The sequence below is a fragment of the Ascaphus truei genome, chromosome 11 (assembly GCF_040206685.1).
Source record: "Ascaphus truei isolate aAscTru1 chromosome 11, aAscTru1.hap1, whole genome shotgun sequence".
Taxonomy (NCBI): domain Eukaryota; kingdom Metazoa; phylum Chordata; class Amphibia; order Anura; family Ascaphidae; genus Ascaphus; species Ascaphus truei.
Window position 1 is genome coordinate 16,153,825 of NC_134493.1, and position 19,915 is coordinate 16,173,739.

Genomic DNA, 19,915 nt, shown 5'->3' on the forward strand with positions numbered 1-19,915 from the left:
TTGCTGCCTTTTATATTATGGGAGGGGAAGCATTATTTAAAAAAAAAAAAAAAGTGATAAATGCACCGTTTCTATTTATTCTTTTTTTGAACGTTAAAAAAAAGGAAATTATTCCAAACTTAAATTCTTTGTACCAGTAAATATGTATAAAATATACATCTGTGCAGTGGAATTGTTAAGTTCTAGAAAAATATACACAGCCTATAATGCTTTAGTTTTAGTCTAGTAGATCAACTGTTAGAGACAGGCGTATCATTTTTATGGAATTACATACTAAATATATTGAGATTTATATAAGCATTTTACAAGTATTGCAATCATTAAGTAGAGATAATCATGGTATTTTCATCTGCTTGGTACTTTTTCAAAACATTACTATATTGTGTAAACAATTTGCAATTTTTCAGTTTTTCAAATCTTCCTCTGACCACTCAAATGGGTTTATGTTTTACTTACGATAAATGCTTAGATTCGGGCAGTTAATTGTAATACCTATTAACTGACAACAATAATCATTTTTCGTAAGTACCATACTGTTGTACAAACTTAATTACATTTAGCTTTCTAGGCCATACGCAATAAGTTTCCTTTCAGATAAGACTCCAACCCGTTTTCACTGGTGTTTTGATTCTAAAAGTATTTTGTGTTTTGGTTTTGCTGGAACTTGATTGGTTTAGATTTTTAATTGTTTTTAAGTCATGTATATAAAAAAAAAACCCTCAAAATATTTTCATACATGAACTCAAAATGTGCCCAGTTTATTAAAAGACAACAAAGATTCAAAAGTTTGTCGCAAAGTTCGACTTGAACTTTATATAATTTCATATTTGAACTCCCAAACCTGACTATTCTGACCATATTTTATTAGCAGCCTTCTACCATAAGAAGACATCTTACAGACCATTGACTTGAATGGGCTGTAATGTGTCTTCCGGAGCCAGATGGTGCCTTATTGCAAAAGACTGCCAGTAAATATGGCCCTACATCTGATGGAATTAGGTCCAGGACTGTCAAAATATACCAAGTGAAAAGATCTTGTTATTGAGGTAATATGGGTGCACATTATTAATTGGAGCCATTGTATAGTATGTGATCTTGAAAGCTAATGTGTAACAATATCTGTGCCATTGTAGTATTGATATCTGAATAAAAAAATATATTGTTCCAAGACCAATACAGCTACTGCATTGTCTGAACACAAAGACCTTCTCTATTGAACCCTGAATGTAGAAATCTGTTGGTCTGAGTTGTTATATGCATTGAAAGGCACCAAGGTGGCAATTTTATGTATCAAGTAACTGAAAAATTGCAACTTGTCTCTGCATATGTTTAGACTCTTTAAATGTTGTCCTATTTATGAGCTAGCCTGAGCTGGGGGGTTTGTCAGGTCTCCTGTTTTTGTATTTGTAAAGAAAAAAAGTGCTACAAAAATATCGTTAACCAGGGCAAAAATTTGTCCTGCCCTGTTTGTTTTTCTTCATTTCTATTGCAAATAAGTATATCCTCATGTGTACTGTGCAAGTCCCTGGAGGCAAGCACTATATTAAATTATCAACACACTGCTGTTAACCTACCAACTTGCTATAAAAAAAATTGCTTAATAAAAACCCAAGTGTTTGTGATCAGGTTTTCTCCTTGTCATCGTACGTGCATGCAAATATGATCAGTTCAAAAAAATACCCATCAATAAAGACTCACAAAACATGAGACGTTTTCTGTACCATTTCTAAGAATAGGGAAGAACTCTTGTGTTTAGAAATCTAAAAAGGAAAATGTGAAGACGGAGAAAAACTTACTGTATCGTGTTATTTTCAGTGTGGAAATGATGTTCTGTAACAAAATGGAAAGGGATATTCCCTCCAGTCTATTTAAACTATATGCAAATCCAATTTAAAATGTACTGTAACACTGGGGATAAACACAGACAAATATTTTTTTAATAGATCGGCCTCATATCTTAAAACAACAAAGGGGGTTTGCATAATTTTTTAGACACCATAAATGGAAGCTGAATTTAAAATCAGAGGTTTATTTAAAATATTCTGATGCGAATGAATGACATGTTTATTCCCCAACTTTAAAAAATGGATTACGGTTGCCAACAGAAAAAAAAGGAGTCCATAAGTCGTGGACAAATCTTTTAGTGCTTCAATAAATACTTTAAAAAATGTTTGTCTGAGATAGTTATATTTGGATTATTTTTTTCATTTTATTTTATTTTTTACAATATATATTTGGAATGTTTTCATGTATATAAATAACTACTGATACTATCAAATATGACAAAAATGATAAATACCATGTGTGAATTATAGTGACTTCAAAACAGTTTAACAAAGAATCTGCAAACCCAGAAAGTGTGTATATCTGTCTTTAGAAATGAGTGTTTATATCACTACAGTGGTTTGTGAATAAAGAACAATGGTTTGTAATATTAAAAAATAAAAGCTTAGTCTGAAAATGTATAAATAACACGATATCTTGAGTGTTTATTTTGCGTGTTGTCAATATCTTCATTTTATTATATTGCAGTAATGCAGCCTTAAATAAGAGGCAATGCACTGGAGACGGAGCCCGTCTTGGTAGCAGGCTCAGGGGAAATGTTAGGAAGTGCTACTTCATGTAAGGGTAATATTCATAAAAAGCCTCCAAACAGGGGTTAGAAACTAATATTGTGAGGAATTCAGAATGCTTGGTATAGAAATAAGGCTATCCCATATATATGAAAGAAAGCCAATAATCATGCAGACGCTGAGGCTTTTCAACAAATAGGAACATGGGCAGACGAAGTGGGTCAAGTGGCTCTTATCTGCTATCAAATTCTATGTTTCTATATAAATATACAGGTACTTGGTTGAAAAGTGTAAGAAATAACAACATATACACTGTCAAATGTAATATTCTATCACATTCATAACAGTGAGTTACAACATTCACAACTTGTCAAATAATGCTACAGTATTAGTACCCTTAAACATTTACATAGCATTAGCAAGACTGTACATTAATTGCATGCAAATACATACTACTTGTTAAGTGGAAAATAAAATGCCCCAGATTGAATTTGACAGAAACACATGTAGTGGCCGTTATTCGAACACTTCACGCGTCATGTGTCATGTACATCGGAATCCCGATTTGAAACCGCGGGATGAATTCCAGCCTCCCCGCACTAAGATGCGAGCGTGGTGAGTGTAGAAAAATGAATTTTAGTTTTCTGGCTTTTAAAAACATGAAATTGACACAGTAGCACAGTACTGTACACATTACAATTCATCCATTTTATTGCAAATGAAGAAACAGAATCCATGAAATTCAAACAAAACATCCGCGATAAGCGCAGGTGTCTGGGGCGATTGGCCGCGTTCATGCTGCGTGGGGAACAGCAGAGAACTCAAAATCGGCGCCGTGATGTGTTCGAATAACGGCCGCTGCATCAGTACTCTACACGCATACTGGATGTTCTTATAACTCTACTATACAGTATTTCCCTATAACTTGGCTAGATCGTTCAAAGATGGTCTTCTAAATTAGATCAGTTGATTAGACCTAACGTTTAGTCAATTTTAATTTTGCTGCCAATACCGTTTTTCTTTGCGTGGCCAAGGGAATTTTAAGATCTTTGCATTAACATTTTCAAACAAAGATGTGTGTCATTTTGGTGGTACAGTATATCTTAGTAAACCACACACTGTTTTTGTCAGAACAAGTTAAATTTGGTGTTGGTGCCAAATGCATTTAGGTCATGTGACTTCAGCAATCTCATTAACATGCACAAACTGGGATTTCTTTCTATTTATTACAAATCAGTATCGACATTACGTCAGAATTGGCCATATTACATACTACGTAACCCATCATTGTGTATAATTTAAGAAAACATACCATCCAATACATTTCATTTTTAATTCATTATTTTATATGAGAAAAGAGTGGTAGGTACAAAAGTGCATTATACAGAGATTGACGCACCACTATTTCCTCGTGTAATTACAGTAACTAAACAATGATGCACCCAAACACAATTTATATTTTTTGAAAATAAGAAAAAAAATCTTGGAACTGTCAAACAAAAGGTGATTATCTAGATTTTCCCTTTCAATGAAGGATAACATTTACATTTTGTTCTGTGCCAGAGTAGTGTACACTTTGATGCCCTCCTCCCCAAAGCGTTATTTTTCCAATATTCATTCATCTTACAAATATGGTGATATCATAAATGAAAGAGGCTACTGCAAAAGTCAATCAAACGTAACACTATACTGTATTTGTGCAACTAAATATGTACTTTTGGGATATTATGGAGTGTTTAAATACAATGCAAAGGCAAATGTATATGGATGGAGTAAACATCCACCCTTGCCCAACACCTCTTTCAGCCCATAGCATGCTTATGGCAATAAGAATATGTAATATGTAATTACTACGGTAAGTCCCAAAATCAAACTGAGGCAGGGTGGGGTATACTCTTCATAATCACAGTTTTTGATGATCATTGAGATGGGATTACGAAAATAAACCTTAAAAATCAAGGGAAAAGAACACCCCCTGGTTTTTTTGTGTTTGTGTGACCCTAAATTAACAATATAAGTAAACTCTGATTACACATTTAAACATTTCAACACACAACTAATAAAAATAAATAAGGATAAGAACCCAGCTAAACTTAAATTAGCCCCCTCTGGCTAAAGGAGAAAGGTGCGGGGTGGGTAAAAATGGACATCATTGGTGGTCAGGGAGTGACCTTTCCCAATATAATTCCCCCAGTGATCACCCTGCACATCGGTCTGTACCTGCTCTAATGACCAGTGGTCCGGTGGATGCCAGATCCACTTTGCAGCCCTGCCATAATCCTGAAGAAGGTTGTATGCTGTACTGTGAGCGATGCGACCATCACTAAGAGACAGAGGAGCCCAAGATGAACAGCAAGCAGCTCCCTGCTACAGGAGCACGTTTTATTATTATTTTTTGTACTAACATTATAGGAGATACTCATATAGGTTTCTGACATGGGGTCACTGCTTTAATAGCAGTAGAGTGGATTCTTTATCAATACCAAGATTGTAACATTCCTGATTCCCTTAGATTCTTTTAATCTTAAAATACACAACCACTTACACCAACAATATATTTTAATTTAAAAACATTTCTGAATACTCCATTAGATGATATAATCTAGATATTTGTGTACAATGTGCATGTATTTTTATTATCTTTAAAGATATACAGTCGTTTTATGCTGTTTCGCATGATATTAATGATAACAAAACCAATGTTACAATGTGAAAAAGCTTTGACCCGTACTCAGAGGACAAAAGTTTGAAACTACTGAATTATTGATATTTAGCACATCTGTAACTATACCCCTTGTGCTCATCGTTATATCCCAAAGTAATGTAAACATACAGTACTAAGTGATAATATTTGTATTTTATAAGGCTTACATATTCGACAGTATGTATATAGGTATATATGTATATCTTTAGTTATATACAATAGCGCCATCTAGGTACATACCTGTAGCGCTCACAGCAGTAATACACATTACATAATAAAATAAAACACATAATGGGACTATGCGCTTCAGACAGACAAGTGCCATTAGAAAAAGGAGTCCCTGCCCTGAAGAGCTTACAATCTAAGTGGTAAGTAGGAAGAACGTACAGAAACAGCAGGAGATGATTATGGTAAGTGCATCTGCAACAGGCCAAGGTCAATGTATGAGGTGACGATGTGAGAAATGGTGCTCAGAATCAGTGTTAGGCTCTATATCAGACTTGATCGTAGAAATTATAATCCTTAAGTGTCCAGATATTGGTAGGATAGTGATGAGAAATCAGTCATAAATAGACCTAAGTGAGATGAGTGTCTAGTGGTGTTTGCATACCAACCACAAATAGTGACACTATCACAAATGTCCCCACATAGGGTAATCACAATATAGTCAATAAAGTACTGACAGGACTTATATCAGGGCATAATAGTCTGTTACCTGCCAGCTTCTAGCTTCCCAACGATATCCATAGCGTGCAATCCATAGAGTAGAAACCCAGAGAGGCAGTGTGTGACGGAGCACAGAAGGAGAACCTCCAATCTTGGTAAAATAGAAAAAATCCCACAGCAAACTCAAAATAGTCAGATCAGTTTTATTGCAGGCTCAAAAACACATGGACTAAGCAAACACACCTACGCGTTTCATGGCGAGGCACTTTATCACCTTGAAGGGGCATTATAGCCAGTTTTGGGATGAAATATGAGGAGCTCGGTTTTTGACATGTTAAGTTTGAGTGAGCAGAGGGCCATCCAGGATGATCTAGAAGAGACACATTCAGAGACTTTGGTCTGTAGAGCAGGTGTAAGGTCAGGAGTTGAAAAGTAAATTGGTGTGTCACCTGCATAGATGTGATATTTTAACTCGAGATGTGATAAGGTCACCTAGAGAGAGTATGAAAAGAGAAATACAGTTTGGCACAATACAATATGTGAGACAAATAACAACATAAAATGTTTTTTTAGAACGTACAGTAACTGTATCCTTGTGTGGATCATGGGTATATAGAATATCACATAACTCGTTCTCATTTGGTTTATCATTACATCACACAATATATTCAATATACTTTTATATGATGTTTAATTAAAATGATTAATATCAGTTATGATTAGACACCATTCTGTTCCTCAATACAATCTGTGGGAAAAATAAAAAAAAACAACGTGATATACAGTACATCAATATTTTATTAACGTTAACATGTAGCAATACAACAGATTGAGAAGTCCCTGCTCTAAAGGGCTTAGAGCAGGTAGAGCATGGCATTGAAGTTTTGAAGCTTTTCAGGATGAGGCTTAGGGGCCTACACTATAAGCATTCATAAGCCAATTATCTAGCACTTATCGGCCAAAATGCCTAATGTGATTATGTAAGCATCGATAGGTGGGCGATAAAATAATGAATTGTCAAAATTTAGAGTCTTTAAAAAACAAAACCGCAGAGTGAGCGGTGATAAGCCACTTATCGGGAGGTTCTGAAATTCGTGCAATTCTAGTAGCGTCGATTAGGTTCTCTAAGCCTATCGCAGCTCAGAATGGTGATTTTCTCCCAAAATTATCACGCCAGGAAACGTTCGCGTGAAGGTGGTGAGAAGCTGCTGAGAAGGTTGCGAGAAAGTACTTTGGAAAAAATTTTTTTTTTCAGCATCCGATTCATTCTGTAGTCTCCGGATCTGATACCCATTAATATCAGCACCATAGGCCCCCGGCACGAATATCATGCAATATAAATGCATTTACAAGGAACTTCATACATTTAGCGGCTAATCACTAAGGCAATCAAGGGATGAAGTACCAGTGGAAAATTTATTGTGGGTAGTGGGGGTGGGTGAAGGTGGTATTTGGCCCTTGGTGAGTGTTTAAGACTTGCGGGTGGGGGGGTAGCAGGTGGAGTTAACCCCTTCATAACCTTTGTGGTAAGGTCATGAAGTATTTTTAATATACATTTTTATACTAGTGTAGATGAGCAGGGGGTCTGATCCGAAGTGCGTAATCCAAGTCGTGTAGCCAGGTCAGTGTTATAGAGGTTGGGTTTGTCAAGGTACTTGCTGTGGTTCAGTATTGGAGAGTTGAGAATGGTCGATGTTCGTGAGCCGTGGTCCAGGGTTAGAGAGTGTAGGATTGTTGAAGTACGTAGCCGGAGTCAAAGGGTAAGAGAATGTAGGAATCCGAAGTGAAGCCAAAGTTCAGGACTGAAGAAAAGACTGGTTAAAATACAAGCAAGGGACAAGGTATAACAGCGCAGGAACAAACGAACTACAGCAGCGAGCAAAACGCATAAATCAAAGTTTATGCTCAGCAATGAAGAAGTGGGAGAACCCAACTTATAAAGGGTAAGGATCCAGGCATGGCAAAACCCTCCAATAGCAGGGGTCTGAAGGAACATATATCAGCATCAGGTGAGGGAATTCTGGCGATCCAGCTGATTGGTGGTTCAGTGACACGGTCGCGTGGGTGGTGCGCGGGGTGGTAGTGTCATGTGACAAGTGTCATGTGACGGCACGAGTGTGTTGAACCCGCGCTGAAGTTGCGCCTCAGCGATGCCGCTCCTTCATGCATGCGCAGGTCTAGGCGGAACTTGGCGGCGACCTTACATTATCCCCCCCTTCAGGGAAGGCCTCCGGACGACCCATATATGGTTTAGACAGATGTTTATGGTGGAAGGCACGCATTAGACAGGTAGTGTGTACTTGTCTATGTGGGATCCATTCCCTCTCTTCCGGGCCGAACCCTTTCCAGTGCACAAGATACACTGGCGACACACTTTATTCGAGCTTGGCTAGTCCCACGAATTCGGGTATACCCGGGTGTATTGAGGTTTGTGACTGTTTTCTGCCCGAGTACATTGAGTTATTTTCCACCAGGGATTGAAGCATTTTATTCCCGCTGGCTGCAATACTGCACAGTATATATATATAAACTGCATTACAATTCATGAATTTATGCCATCTGGTAGACACACGAAGCATTGCAGCCTATTAAATCCTAATCATTATAATTTAACAGATCAGCCGCCCATCAGCCAGGCATGAACCCAGGCTGGGAAGGCAAATGCAACGGGGCTTGTCAGAGGTTAGGAGTGGCGCATTCCAGGTATCTGCCAGGTACATACCGGGTATTTGCTCGAATAAAGTGTGTCGGTGCAGTACTGCAAACCCCCCCTAGACATTCTGGAGTTGAGAATGATCTGTACCTCAAACTCCTGCTGGCCCTACACCAGGATAGGAGGGGAGGAAATTGTTGGTTGTTAGAGTGTGGATCCTGTAGAAAGGGTTTCAGGAGAGAGGAATTAAAGACAGAGAGAATTCTCATGTTTTTTGGCAGTTCCAGCCGGTAGGCTACTGGATTGATTCTCTCCATAATAGAAAACTGTCCGATAAAGCGAGGTGCCAGTTTGGGCTATGCCACTTTCAAATGGATGTTTTTGGTGGACAACCAGACCTTTTGTCCTACCGAATACCCCGGGACCTCCCTGTGGTGGCGATCCGCTTGTCTTTTCTGCAAGGTGCCGGCATGTCGTAGGTTCTGTTGGATCTTCTCCCATGAGTCTCGAAGATGCTGGATCCTGTCCTCTGCGGCCGGGACTCTGGACTTTGGGATTAGAGAAGAAAGTGCAGAAGGGTGGAACCTATAATTGATAAGAAATGGCGTTTGTTGTGAAGACTCATTCCGGAGGTTATTATGAGAAAATTCTGCCCAAGGGAGAAGATCTGCCCAATTTTCCCGAGTATCTGCAATAAAGCACTGTATGAATTGTTCCAGGGATTAGTTAGTGCATTCTGTTTGTCCATTGGTCTGGGGCTGGTACCCGGATAAAAAGTGTAGTGCGACGTCTAGGCTTTTGCAAAACGTCCTCCAGAACCTGGAAATTAATTGAGACCCTCTGTCAGCTACTATGACCAGGGGAGTCCCATGTAACCTGAAGACCTCCTTAATATAAATGTCAGACAGCTTGCGGCGCTGGGTAGACCTTTCCTCTGGATGAAGTGTGCCTGTTTTGAAAATTGGTCCACGACCACCAGGATGGTGCCCATACCTCTAAAACTGGGCAAGTCAACAATAAAGTCCATCGAGATATGTGTCCATGGGCGTTCTAGGATGGGTAGTGGTTGGAGAAGGCCTGATGGCCTATTGCAAGGAGTTTTGTTCTAAGCACAAGTGGGGCATGTAGATACAAAATTCTTTATATCCATACGCGTGTTAGGCCACCAGAAGGTGCGTTCTAGGAGATAGGTTGTTCTCTTCGTGCCAGGGTGACCGGCTGTTTTGGATGAATGCCCCCATTCCATGACTCTCTTTTGGAATCTTAAGGGGGGGAATAGGCGACCCTCTGGAACCCTGAGTCCTACTGGGATGTGCGCTTGAACCTGGTGATATCTGGCAATGCGTCAAAGGTATTGGCTGCTAGAATGCAAGTGAGAGGGAGAATGGTCTCTTGGTGTTCTACCTTGTTGTCCTCCACTAGAAATTGTCAGGACAGGGAATTGGCCTTTATGTTTTTTGACCCCGGAATGTAAGAGATTACAAAGTTGAATCGTGTGAAGAATAAGGACCACATTGCCTGCCGAGACACAAACCGACGTGCCCCCTCAATGTACAATAAGTTTTTGTGGTCCATCAAAATAGTGACCGGAATCTCAGTGCCTTCCAGCAAGTGCCTCCACTCTTCCGGAGCCATCGTGATCACGAGGAGTTCGCGATTCCCTACAACATAGTTAGTTTGGGCGGAAGAATTTGTTTTAGAAAAATACACACAGGGATGGAGTCGGGCTTGTGGGTTCTTTCTCTGGGAGAGTATAGCTCCTGCTCCTACGTCGGAGGCATCAACCTCAAGAATAAACAGTAGAGCAGGTCTGGATGTACGAGAATGGGTGCCGACGCGAATGCTCTCTTTATCCTCTCAAAAGCCTGGAGAGCTTCAGCAGGCCAATTCATTGGGTCGGCTCCTTTCAGGGTCAGCGCAGTGATAGGTGCTACTACCGAAGAAAAGTCCTGAATGAATATCCGGTAGTTATTGGCGAAGCCAATAAATCTCTGGATAGCCTTGAGGGACAGAGGGTGCTGCCACTCTATGACGGCTTTAACCATGACGGGGTCCATAGCGAGGCCACTATCTGAGATAATATAGCCAAGAAAGGAGGTAGACTTTTGGTGAAAGTGACATTTCTCTATCTTTGCGAAGAGGTGGTTCTCTCTTAAACGCTGTAAGGCTTGCTTGACGTAGCCTGAATGTTCTTGAGTGGATCTAGAAAAAATTAGGATGTTGTCCAGATGATCACATGACAGTCCAGTAAGTCCCTGAAGATGTAATTTACAAAGTCTTGGAAGACCACCGGCACGTTGTAGAGACCAAATGGCATGACCCGGTACTCGTAATGCCCATTGCGAGTGTTGAAGGCCGTTTTCCATTCATCTCCTTGTCGGATCGTGACCAGGTTGTAGGCACCTCTGAGATCTAATTTCATGAAAATGGTAGCTCTTTGAAGTTTATCAAAAAGTTCAGCTATCAATGGAAGGGGATAGCAGTTCTTTATGGTGAGTTTGTTAAGACCACGGTAGTCTATGCAGAGTCTGAGGGACCAGTCCTTTTTTACAAAAAAGAATCCTGCCCCTGCGGGCGATGAGGACTTTCGAATGATCCCCTCTGGAGGTTCTCCTGAATATATTGCCTCATGGCCTGGGTTTCGGGTACGGACAGCGGATAAGATCCTCCCCTAGGAGGAATGGCGCCAGGCAATAGGTCAATTGGACAATCGTACGCTTGATGTGGTGGAAGTTCCTCCACCTGGCGTTTGTTGAACACATTGCTGAAGTCCTCTTACACTGCCGGCAGTTGTATCTTGTCTGATTCTGTAACCGCCATTCCCGGCACCGCCTTGGAACCTGGTATACAGTGCTCCAAGCAGTGGGAACACCAGCATAGTGGTACGGACTCCATCCAGTCGATGAGAGGATTGTGGATCTGAGCCAAGGAAGGACCAAAATTATGTCCACGGAGGGGGAATAAATAACGTCCAGTTGTATGTTTTCGGAGTGGGAGTCTCGGGTCGACATCCTGATGGGTGCCGTTTGGAGGAAGATGAACGCGTGCTGCAGTGTTCGGCCATCAATGGCTTCAAGACCCACCGGACGATCTTTGGGTACCAAGGGTATTCGGTTCCTGATCGCGAATCCTTGATCCATGAAGTTTCCCCCTGACCCGTAATCCAGAAAAGTCTGTGTATTGACTCTGGAGGTCTCTCCGGATAAGGAAATAGGGAGATAGGTTCTCGTAGAAGGATGAAAAGGGGGTAAGGCTGCGGTGCCCAGCATGATCCTCCTGACTCTCACTGGGTGTGGAGTTTCCCGGCCTCAGTGAACAGTAAGCCACTAGACCATTGTGGCCGCAGGTTAGACACAACCCCGCACGCCTCCTACATTGCCTCTCACTCGGCAAATGACTGGTCCCTCCTAGCTGCATGGGCTTGTCTAGAGTAGGTGCTGTGGGAAACACTGCTCCGGTAGCTGGAAAAGAAGAAGGTTGTGTACTTCGGGGACGTTTGCTTCTCTTCATTCTTCTTTCCTGAAGGCGCTGGTCCATGCGGATGCAGTGAGTTATCAGATCCTCAAGTCCAGCAGGTCGGTCATGTGGCACCAGTTCATCTTTGAGGCGTTCGGACAGGCCCTGCAAGAAGACTGCAGATAGGGCCTCATCATTCCAGCCAGTCTCTGAAACTCCAACGGATAGTGGGTCTGAAACGGTCTGAAACTCCAACGGATAGTGGGCCATGGTACGATCTCCCTGGGAAATGTTGAGCAGAGTAGAGGCGGCAGTAACTTTACGACCCGGGGTGTCGAACACCATCCTGAACTCCGCGATGAAGAGGGCGATATCCGACATCAGGTCCGGACGTTGCTCCCAGATTAGAGAGGCCCATGCCAAGATGTCCTCGGTCAGCAGGGATACGATATATGCCACTGTAACCCATGTTCCCCCCCCTACCTCACTTAGAGGCCAGTATCTGGGAAGGGAGCGTGTTACCTCACTGTTTGGTGCTTCATCTGTTGGTTCACAGGAGGTTTGAGTGGTCAGCAGGATGTTATGAGACTTGGACAGGCTTGGTTCACAGGACTCTGGTTCATTCAGGCTGTTTCAGTGCCTCCAGTAGTGATGGCTCCCACAGTGTAGGCGTCAGCACCCACCACTACACACATACCTTCTCTCAGCTCAGGGACTGACACGATAGGCTGAAGTATAATTGCAGGATCCTTATTCGCAGCATATAATTTACACATCTTAGCAGCATACTTCTCTGCATACGCCTCAGGACTTCTGGACGGTGCTTACTTCCACTGCTCCAGATGGTCTTGACTAGCCAGGCAAGTGAACATGCTTACCCTGCAATGGGGAAGACTCATAGTTCCCATGTGCTTTATTCCTCCTTCACCCTACCCAGGGATCAGGCAGGGACACTCTCCTCCATCCTCTCTCCCCCAGCCAGAGAGGAAGACTTTACACATCCTCTCTCTCCAAGGGGGAGAGGAAGACTCTACACATCCTCTCTCTCCAAGCTGGAGAGGAAGACTGCCCACTAATTTTAGCCTCCTCCCCTTAGAAACTTCCAGAAGGGACGGGCTCATGGACTGTACCCACCTACAAGGGGCTGTACACAGGCCATGAGTCACCACAGACCTTACTTCACCTTCTGGGGAAGCACGAAGTGGGTCAAGGGCCCACAGATTAACCTGCTAATGCCTGGATCTTAACAGGGCTTACAAAGCAGATGCACTGGGTGGAGAGGAACAGGCACGTCTTGGACATACCTTGTTACACCACCTTTGATCGTGGGGAAGGAAAGTGAGAGGGAAGCAGCTCAAATTGTATCTAACATTGGTTCAGAAACCCCCGACATCCTATGGGGTTCCCTGAATACCGGTTTGGAGTTGGCAACTGCGGGTCAAAGGTCGGAGTCCCAGGAGCTGAACTAACCCTGGGTGGTCCGGGATCAACGGTGGAGGTGGTCAACAGTCTAACCTGGTCAGTAAGTGCATCTAGCTCTTGATTTAATTGGTTAACTTGTTGGTCCTTACGGGCGAAAGATCCAGTTACTTGCTGAAACCACCCTTCATGGGTGTCCAATCGTCGACCCACCCCAACAGGGTCCATGTTTGTTGGGCTGAGCATATTGTCCCTCTGCACTCACCACAAATAGGACAAAGACCGCGGGGCTGAGGTGGGGATGTATGGGCACCGACCTACAACCACACAGTCCGGTCCGGAGTGCGTAATCCAAGTCGTGCAGCCAGGTAAGGGTTATAGAGGTTGGGTTTGTCAAGGTACTTCAGTGTTGGAGAGTTGAGAATGTCGATGTTCATGAGCCATGGTCCAGGGGTAGAGAGGGTAGGATTGTTGAGGTATGTACCCGGGGTCAAAGGGTAGGAGTGTTTAGGAATCCAAAGTGAAGCCAAAGTTCAGGACTGGAAAAAAGACTGGTCAAAATACAAGCAAGCGTCAAGGTATAACAGCGCAGGAACAAACGAACTACAGCAGCGAGCCAACATTTATGCTCAGGAATGAAGGAGTGGGAGAATCCAGCTTATAAAAGGTAAGGATCCAATCAAGGAACACAGGTGTGGCAAAACCCTTCAATAGCAGGGGTCTGAAGGAAAGAACATATATCAGCATCAGGTGAGGGAATTTCCGGCGATTAGTGGTTCAGTGGTGCGTGGCGCGGTGTGGTAGTGTCATGTGACGCATGGGTGTGTTGACCCCGCGCTGAAGTCGCGTATCAGCGATGCCGCTCTGTGCGCGCGCAGGTCTAAGAGCACGTGGCCCTGTTCTTCTGCCGCGGGGTGCACCCGAGGGGCGTGGCTTGGTGGCAGACCTTACACCCTTTCAATAAATCCTTCACTCTTTGCAACTGTAAAAATGTATGATTATTTTGGAGAGGGGTGAATTTACGGTCAAAGTGCTTCCAAGATTGACTTACAATTATCAATAACCACTATTTGCCACACAAATGTGTTAGTGACAAATCATGGCATTAGAAACATCTGATTTGCATTATCTAACCAAGGTTTATGAATAAGTATGTCATTTCTTCAATAAATATCAGGTTATAATGAATATAGCATCCTACACAACTGATAAATGTTTCTAAACACACATGGAGGATATTGTTGTTAATAAATTTGTTTTATTAACACCTGTCATTATTTCAAGTCAGGTGGCTTCATTACATACCTACTTAAACCATGCAAATGTAACACTTACTTTGTGGTAGAGATGGTTGATGCAGAGATGGAGAGAGAGTTTAGACACATTATGCTGAGAAGAAGAATCCTGGCTTGGAGGAGAGAGAAGAGAGAGAGAAGAAAGAGAGAGAAGAGAGAGAAGAGAGAGAGAAGAGAGAGAAGAGAGAAGAGAGAAGAAGAGGAAGAGGGAGAGGAGAAGGGTAGGAGGAGGGAGAGGAGAGAGGGGTGGGAGGGAGGGAGAGGGAGTGGATAGAGGGTAGGGAGGAGAAGACAGAGGAGGAGAAGACAGAGGAGGAGAGAGTTGGTGCCCGCCAACGGTTATACCGTGAACGAACATATTTGGAGGGCCTGACTGAGGCAGAAATTATTATCTGTTCTCGCTTGAGTACAGCAGCAATCGTGGCTCTTTATGCAGCGTTAAGAGAAGATTTACAGTCCTTAACAGTCAGAGGTCGTCTTTCCCTGGCCTTGTTAAAATGCTGAGCTCATTACATTTTCTTGCTTCTGTGTCTTTTCAGACAACTGTGGGCATAGTAGGCGGCGTCTGGCAGTCAGCATTCTCGTGGGCCCTTAGCCAGTTTCTATGTGCACTGACTAGACGGGCAAGGAATTATATATCTTTTCCTAGAGAGCAGACAGAGTGGCTGGAACTCAGAAATGGATTTTATATCAAAGTGGGGCTACCATGCGTGATGGGTGCAATAGATTGCACACATGTTGTGCTGACCCCATCTAGTGAAATGGAGCATGTGTACCGTAACAGGAAACTCCATTAATGTGCAGGTCATACACTGGCGACACACTTTATTCGAGCTCGGCTAGTCCCACGAATTCGGGTATACCCGGGTGTATTGAGGTTTGTGACTGTTTTCTGCCCGAGTGCATTGAGGTATTTTCCAGGCAGGGATTGAAGCATTTTATTCCCGCTGGCTGCAATACTGCACAGTATATATATATATACTGCATTACAATTCATGAATTTATGCCATCTGGTAGACACGCGAAGCATTGCAGCCTATTAAATCCTAATCATTATCATTTAACAGATCAGCCGCCCGTCAGCCAGGCATGAACCCAGGCTGGGAAGGCAAACGCAACGGGGCTTGTCAGAGGTGAGAAGCGGCGCATTCCAGGTATCTGCCAGGTACATACTGGGTATTTGCTCGAATAAAGTGTGTCGGTGCAGTATATTACGGACAAGCAGGATGAGGGCGTGGGATGTACAATATGCGGAGAGATAAAACAATATATAGTGCAATACTGTAAGTCAACAAAGATGGAGTTTGTTCGAAATCTGCAAAAGTTATACTCACATAGGTGTGAGTAAGCAAGGAAAATCACACACAATGTTGATGTGCAGGAAAAACAGGTCCAGTTATACCAGGTGACCTCTTAGGTTCAGGAAAGCTTTATTGGTGTTCTATGGCGTGAACAGAAGAACACCATAGTGCAGACTGTATCCGACAAATTTTTAATAAACTTACGAGTGCGCACTTACAGATTGTGCAATAAAAACAAGCATTCAGCAATAACTTGGAGCAAAGATTTTCTCACCACTCCTCATTCAGTCAGACCCACGCCGATGGACACACACGCTGGGCTTCTATTGCTGTTTTTCATCTAAAGCCTGTTAACCCAGGTAGAATTCACAAGGAGCTCACTTCAGGATTTAAGTCAAGCTCTGAGCCAGATTCGCGGGTTCAAGTCACAATTCCTATATTCTGAAAAAAATCCTCTGTCTTCCATGCATTTGAGGCGGGTATTTATGGACATGGTTGGCTGGTGGGTGAGTAAACATTATATAACTAAGCGGAAAGATTAGGTTTCTTTAATGTATATCTTTTTTATACATAATAGTAATATTCATGCAAAATATATAAAGTTGGCTATACTCAGATCTATTGTTCAACATCGGGTAAGCTACATGCTATAATGTTTACCATTTCATTTATCATCTATATCAGGCCTGCACAACTCCGGTCCTCGAGGGCCGCAAACAGGGCAAGTTTTCAGGATATCCCTAAATCAGCATAGCTGGCTCAATTAGTGACTTAGACATACTGAGCCACTAATTGAGCCAGCTGTGCTGAAGTAGGGATATCCTAAAAACCTGGCCTGTTTGCGGCCCTCGAGGACTGGAGTTGTGCAGGCCTGATCTATATGTTCATGTTACAGTTAATCACATATATTGAGACACACACACACATTTGTTATACAATGCAGCTATTATGTCAGTGTCAAGGGTTGATATTCAGCTGGAGGGGATCCCAGTGGCAAGAACAGCAGGGAGCGTGGTTGGGGTCACCAGCAGAGGTCAGAGACAGGCGACAGATAGCGTGGTCGGGGTCACAAGCGGAGGTCGGAGGCAGGCTGCAGACAGCGTGGTCAGGGTAACAAGCAGAAGTCAGCAACAACGAGACTGTAACAGGATCATAGCAATAGCAACCGCAGTCAACGCAAGAACCTAGCAGGAGCTGAGTAACCAGTATAAACAGGTACTGACAGACATGAAGAGGAAGTTTATATAGGCAGGCTGGGATTAGAGCACAGGTGCAGAGGTGTCAGGTTACAGGGTCTGGAATGTTCCTTGAGAGAGCTAACAGAGCAGCAGCAATCCCGGTGGACAAGTATGGGCACTGCAGATGTAGAACATGACATTACTCCCCCCTCCCAAGAGCGTTCTCTGGATGATCCTTTCTAGGCTTGTCTGGATATCACCGGTGGAAAGCTCTGACTATTCGTGGAGCATGTACAAAATCTTTGGGTTCCTAGGACCTCTCCTCTGGGCCATAGACCCCCCAGTTGACCAGCTACTGTAGTCTCCCTCTGTGTAACCTGGAGTTAAAAATTCCCTCCACAATTAATTCTTCTTCGTTATCCACCAAAACAGGATCAGGGGGAGGAAGAATTTGTCCAGGAAATGGATTCTCTCGGAATGGTTTCAGCAGAGATGTGAAAAAACGGGTGTATTTTAATAGCCTCTGGGAGTTCAATCTAAAGGACACTGGATTTATCAATGCAGAAACCCAGAATGGCCCAATGTATTTTTGTCCCAATACAATGGTTGGAACTTTCAATCATACATTTCTCGTTGAAAGCCAGACCTTATTCCCAACATGAAACTCAGGGGAGGGTCTGCGGTGTTGGTCTGCTGCTCTTTTGTACCATACTTGAGCTTCACAAAGTCTCTTTGAGGGTCTCCTGGACGTGTCGCAGAATCTCAAGATTCTCCGTAACTGCCGGAATTGGACACGACGATGGAAAACGAGAAATAAAGGTAGGATGAAATCCAAAGTTTGAGAAAAATTTACTTTTTTTGTGTCGATGAATGGTGAGTTGTTGTACGACAATTCAGCTAGAGGTATAAAGTCAATCCAGTCATCCTGGAGGTGGCAAACAAAACACTGTAAGTATTGTTCCAAAGTCTGTTTTTTTTCCTTTCGGTCTGGCTATTCGATTGTGCATGATAGCCAGACGAAAAATGTAACCAGATTCCTAGATAGGAACAGAAAGTTCTCCAAAATTTGAAGTGAATTGCACCCCTCTATCAGATACTATTTCGTCTGGAGCCCCGTGAAGCCGGAATATCTAATTCAAGATCAACTTGGCTGTCTGGTCTGCAGAAGGGAGATTCTGTGCAGCAATGAAGTGAGCCATCTTTGTAAGTCGATCCACTACTACAAGAATGGTATTATGTCCACTTGATATACAGTAGGTAGGTCAACAATAAAATCCATTGCTATGGACCCCCAAGGACGAGTAGGAATTGGAAGAGGTTGTAGAAAACCCACAGGGGATGCTCGAGGAGTCTTGGTTCTTGGTCCTAGCACAGGTCTAACAGGAGAGGACATAGTCTTTAACATCTTGTGATATTTTAGGCCACCAGAAAGAGCGGGACAACAGTTCCTGTGTCTTGAGGACACCTGGGTGACCGGCGGGTCGGGAGTCGTGCATTAATCGGAGCACTTCCAATCTTACCACTTTAGGGACAAATAGACAGTCATTACTGTTCCACAGACCATCACTTAGAAATAGTTCAACTTCTGGTGGAGGTTTATTAAGAAAGGGGTCATTTGAGTAAGCTCCTTAATTCGTGCTATGAGATCTGCGGAAAATGTAACTCCCCCCCAAAATGTATTTGATAGAATAGTTCTTTCTTGCGCTTTATCTCAATGAGGATTAAGTAATAACATGACAAGGCATCAGCCTTCCCATTCTTGGAGCCAGGGCAGTAAGAGATGTGGAACTGAAACTTTGCGAAGAATAGCGCCCACCTGGCTTGTCGCACAGACAGCCTCTTTGCGGATCGAATGAATTCTAAGTTCCTGTGATCCGTAAAGATGGTAACTGGGTGATTGGCCCCCTCAAGTAAATGCCTCCACTCTGAGAATGCGTTTTTTATAGCCAAATGTTCCTTGTTTCCGATGTCATATTTTCTTTCTGCTGTTGATATTTGGTATGAATAGAAAGCACAAGGAAGACAGAGCATCTTGGGTCCAATTCTTTGTGAAAGGATGGCACCAACAGCGGAGTCGGATGCGTCCACTTCCATGACAAATGGTAGTTCTGGATTTGGATGAATGAGGATCGGGTCTGATGTGAAAAGTGACTTCAACTGTCCAAATGCTGCATCCACTTCAGGAGACAATTTGAAGGGGAGTTCTTTCCGTATGAGTCGGGTTATTGGGGCAACAATGCCAGAGACATTTTTATTAAAACTTCTATAGAAATTAGCAAAGCCCATAATCTCTGAATGTCCTTCTCATTTCGTGGAGTTGGCCACTTGTTTGGGTTCATACTCAAACCTTAGGGGAGATGACATAACAGAGAAATTGCATGCTGATCTCTTCAAATTCACATTTTTCTACCCGACATGTTTCTGGTGATCCATGATGTTGAACAAACATATAATTGTCCAGAATATGTAGAGTAATGGGTGCTCTAATAGTGCCAGGAATATATTCAGCATTTATCCATCACAAATATCATGAAACAATGGTTTTCCTTATTAGAGTGGGTGTACTACTAGATGAGGGATAATAATGTCAACTAAGTCAGGACTCCTGAAGGTAACAGAAAAAATGACGATCTCACTTCGCCGCACCTCATTGGAGACAGTGATATAACT

At 42.7% G+C, this 19,915-nt stretch overlaps 1 protein-coding gene across 4 annotated transcripts in view; it reads left to right on the top strand.

The window, feature by feature from the left end:
* The window catches only part of RBFOX1 (RNA binding fox-1 homolog 1), a 658,912-nt gene extending 657,205 nt beyond the window's left edge, over positions 1-1,707 (top strand). For all 4 annotated transcript variants that reach the window (XM_075565297.1, XM_075565302.1, XM_075565295.1 and 1 more), the window contains one exon: positions 1-1,707. This exon is cut by the window's left edge. The gene's annotated coding sequence lies outside the window, so the exon portion shown is untranslated.
* The last annotated feature ends 18,208 nt before the right edge of the window (positions 1,708-19,915 follow it).